Consider the following 5,059-nt stretch of genomic DNA (forward strand, 5'->3'; position numbering starts at 1 on the left):
TTTAAAACAAATGAGCAAATATAAAAAAATAAAACCTTATACAAACAGATGACAAGTTATATGGAAAAAAAAACAATAAATAATGGAGTCTTTTCAGGGTGTCAATGCCCCCTGTTCACATTGTACTGAATAATTTAATGAAGTCACAAATGACAGTTATATAATATGGCCTCTTCAGTCTTGATCCAGTTGAATTTATGGGAATATTTTGGACAAATGTGTCAATCTTTTGAAGCAATGGTGTTTCACCCTTTCTGTCCCATTCTAGAAACAACTTCTAAAATCCCTACCAAGCAAACTGAAGCTATTCTGATGGCTTGTGGTAGCCTAGCACCTTACTAAGAAACATTGTTTTTATTCTTTAATTTGTCATCCACCTGGTGTGGTGGTCCTGGGGTTTTTCATGTTTTTGAAGTATACAGTACATTTAGTGAAGCAAAGGTTTAGGCAGGTTTAGCTGTCTTAAATCTAAAGTACTGCTAATTGTGATTTTAACTGTGATGAATATAATAGTTTGAGTGTTCCTGCAAATTTGCACTTGTTTTAAAATTTTATTTTCTATTATCTTTTATTTTTTAAGAAGTTTGTTAACTAATGAATATTGTTAGTAAGATCATTAGGAGATAATTAGGCCATGCTAGTGGGTCTTAACCCCTGAATGAATGATTTAATATTTCCTGGCTCAGATGAATATTCAAATCCACATTAGTTTAGACCCCTAAGAACCCTGGAGACAAAGCAGGTTGTGTTGGTGCTGCACAGTGTCAGTCCTGGGTTCTATTCTGAGCTTTAGTTACTGTCTGTGTAGAGCTTGACATGTTTATGCCATGTCTGTGTTGGTTTCCTTTTATGCCCTGAACTGTGAGTGTGAAGGCACTGCACCCACATAGAAGATGTATTCCTGTCTTACACCCCGTGTTTCTGCAATCAGTCCTACTGCACCCCCGATTAAGTGGCTATTAAAGCTAAATAAATAAATGAAAATATACATTAATTACTAATGTAATTAATTAATTCTTTTGAGCCTCCAGGACTGAGGACCACTATGTTGTTAGCTACTGAAATGTAGGGACATACTTTCTTGCTTGAAGTAGTTAATAAATTCTGTTGAATTTTAAAAAATCTGTTGGCTTAGATGGTTTTTTTTATGAAAAGCATGTTTTCTGTTGTTTATCTTGCCTTTATATTTGACCTACCTTTACTGTGACCTCATAGCATGTAGGGGCTGGGTTCGATTACCTCCTGTGTGAAGTTTGCATGTTCTTCCTGTCAGGTATTCCAGTTTCCTCCCAAATCCAAAGACATGCAGTCAGACTAATTGGAGCTACTAATCGCTTTGAGTGAGTGAGTGAGTGAGTGAGTGAGTGAGTGAGTGAGTGAGTGAGTGAGTGAGTGAGTGAGTGAGTGAGTGAGTGAGTGAGTGAGTGAGTGAGTGAGTGAGTGAGTGAGTGAGTGAGTGAGTGAGTGAGTGAGTGAGTGAGTGAATTAATAAATATTGTGAGAATTATTTTCTCACTATTGTACAGTTGAAAATGTTCTTCTTCTACAAATGGTGAAGTCTGCACAAATGTTTATTTGAAGCAAACATGACAACAATTTTTTCAGGTGGATCATAAATTGGTTTCTATCATACTATCTTGCTTAAAAAGAATAGGATCTAACATAAAAATGAGGACACTATTTGTTACCCAAAATTTGTGACTAATATTTGATACATAAATTGAAGATAAATACTAAAAATACCCACCCACTTCCCCACAGTAAACTGGAGTAGTAATTTGTGCACTAAAACAAGATTGGTGCATACATTGTATTAAACAAAAGCACTTCCCTGGTACATATTCTATACTTATTACTAAGCTACATGGTCTTGGGGACCTGGGATCAGTCTGTGCTTTGGTTTCACAAGGTGTCCTTGTGATTTTGTGGGGTTTTTTATGGGTACTTCAGATTCCACCCAAAAACATGGAAGTAGTGAATAGGTGAGGATGTAATACATGACAACGAAGTAGCATCCTTTCTAGGGTGTTATCCTGCCTTATGCTATTTTTTCCAGGATAGGATCCAGACCCACCACAGCCCTATTTAGGAAGAAGTGGTTACTGGAGGTTTAATAGAAGTTTAATAAATTCATAATTAAAGGGATCCATTATAAATTTAAGTTAACATACCAATTAATTAATCTGTTCTTAGAAACCCGTATGATGTCAATTAGCCCATGTCCTGGGGCCCATGGCAGGGAGGGGGCATCCACGACATGAACTCAACTACCCACCTCACTGACACCCCCCCCCCCCCCATATATATATATATATATATATATATATATATATATATATATACAGTATATATATATATATATATATATATATACAGTGCCTTGCAAAAGTATTCAGCCCCCTTGAACTTTTCAACCTTTTGCCACATTTCAGGCTTCAAACATAACGATATGAAATTGTAATTTTTTGTGAAGAATCAACAACAAGTGGGACACAATCGTGAAGTGGAACGAAATTTATTGGATATTTTAAACTTTTTTTAGAAATAAAAAACTAAAAAGTGGGGCGTGCAATATTATTCAGCCCCTTTACTTTCAGTGCAGCAAACTCACTCCAGAAGTTCAGTGAGGATCTCTGAATGATCCAATGTTGACCTAAATGACTGATGGTGATAAATAGAATCCACCTGTGTGTAATCAAGTCTCCGTATAAATGCACCTGCTCTGTGACAGTCTCAGAGTTCTGTTTAAAGCGCAGAGAGCATCATGAAGACCAAGGAACACACCAGGCAGGTCCGAGATACTGTTGTGGAGAAGTTTAAAGCCGGATTTGGATACAAAAAGATTTCCCAAGCTTTAAACATCTCAAGGAGCACTGTGCAAGCGATCATATTGAAATGGAAGGAGTATCAGACCACTGCAAATCTACCAAGACCCGGCCGTCCCTCTAAACTTTCAGCTCAAACAAGGAGAAGACTGATCAGAGATGCAGCCAAGAGGCCCATGATCACTCTGAATGAACTGCAGAGATCTACAGCTGAGGTGGGAGACTCTGTCCATAGGACACAATCAGTCGTACACTGCACAAATCTGGCCTTTATGGAAGAGTGGCAAGAAGAAAGCCATTTCTCAAAGATATCTATAAAAAGTCACCTGGGAGACACACCAAACATGTGGAAGAAGGTGCTCTGGTCAGATGAAACCAAAATCGAACTTTTTGGCCACAATGCAAAACGTTATGTTTGGCGTAAAAGCAACACAGCTCATCACCCTGAACACACCATCCCCACTGTCAAACATGGTGGTGGCAGCATCATGGTTTGGGCCTGCTTTTCTTCAGCAGGGACAGGGAAGATGGTTAAAATTGATGGGAAGATGGATGGAGCCAAATACAGGACCATTCTGGAAGAAAACCTGTTGCAGTCTGCAAAAGACCTGAGACTGGGACGGAGATTTATCTTCCAACAAGACAATGATCCAAAACATAAAGCAAAATCTACAATGGAATGGTTCACAAATAAAGGTATCCAGGTGTTAGAATGGCCAAGTCAAAGTCCAGACCTGAATCCCATCGAGAATCTGTGGAAAGAGCTGAAAACTGCTGTTCACAAACGCTCTCCATCCAACCTCACTGAGCTCGAGCTGTTTTGCAAGGAAGAATGGGCAAAAATTTCTGTCTCTCGATGTGCAAAACTGATAGAGACATACCCCAAGCGACTTGCAGCTGTAATCGCAGCAAAAGGTGGCGCTACAAAGTATTAACGCAAGGGGGCTGAATAATATTGCACGCCCCACTTTTCAGTTTTTTATTTCTAAAAAAAATTTAAAATATCCAATAAATTTCGTTCCACTTCACGATTGTGTCCCACTTGTTGTTGATTCTTCACAAAAAATTACAATTTCATATCGTTATGTTTGAAGCCTGAAATGTGGCAAAAGGTTGAAAAGTTCAAGGGGGCTGAATACTTTTGCAAGGCACTGTATATATATATACAGTACAGGCCAAAAGTTTGGACACACCTTCTCATTCCTGTGGATTTTCTTAATTTTTTTTTAATTTTCTACATTGTAGATTAATACTAAAGACGTCCAAACTATGAAGGAACACATATGGAATTATGTAGTAAACAAAAAAGTGTTAAACAAACCAGAATATGTTTTATATTTTAGATTCTTCAAAGTAGCCATCTTTTGCTTTAATGACAGATTTGCACACTCTTTGAAATTTTCTCAACCAGCTTTATTAGGTTTCCACCTGGAATGGTTTTCAATGAATGTTTGTGCCTTGTCTAGAGTGAATTTTTGGAATTTGTTGCTTTTTTAATGTGTTTGAGACCATCAGTTGGGTTGTGCAGAGGTAGAGTTGGTAAAATATAAAACATATTCTGGTTTGTTTAACACTTTTTGGTTCACTACATAATTCTTCATAGTTTGGATGTCTTCAGTATTAATCTACAATGTAGAAAATTAAAATAATCAAGAAAAAACATTGAAGAGAAGGTGTGTCCAAACTTTTGGCTGGTGTGTCCAAACTTTTGGCCTGTACTATATATATATATATATATATATATATGTATATATATATATGTATATATATATGTATGTGTGTGACATTTGTTGAGGGAGCCCCAAATTATTTTTGCACTGGGGCCCATGACAATTTTCAGAGAGTTATTTTTTGTCCTACTCTACACTACAGAGCAATTGGCAATGAGTGGCCAATCCACATTTTGCATGTTTTAGTTAAAGTACAGTGACCTGAGGTGGGTATCAAACCCAAGTACCCAGGATTCATATGAATGTACAGTACTAGCAGCATCGCCACTGTGACTACTCCACAAACACATACTACACCTTTAAGGCGGAAAGTCAACGGTTTTAAACTGGGTGATTAATTAGGTAATTGGGAAAATTCTTCTGTAGTCATTTGACACTTTGTATATTAAAGCGGCTCTGAGGAGAAGAGTGTAAGGAGTGTAAGGTGGTGCTTACTGAGGTTTCCACACTGAACGGTCAGAAATCCACGGCCGCCTCGACTCGCCTCCTCATTCAGCTGTAATG

This window comes from Trichomycterus rosablanca, chromosome 13 (genome assembly GCF_030014385.1).
Source record: "Trichomycterus rosablanca isolate fTriRos1 chromosome 13, fTriRos1.hap1, whole genome shotgun sequence".
NCBI classification, from domain to species: Eukaryota; Metazoa; Chordata; class Actinopteri; order Siluriformes; family Trichomycteridae; genus Trichomycterus; species Trichomycterus rosablanca.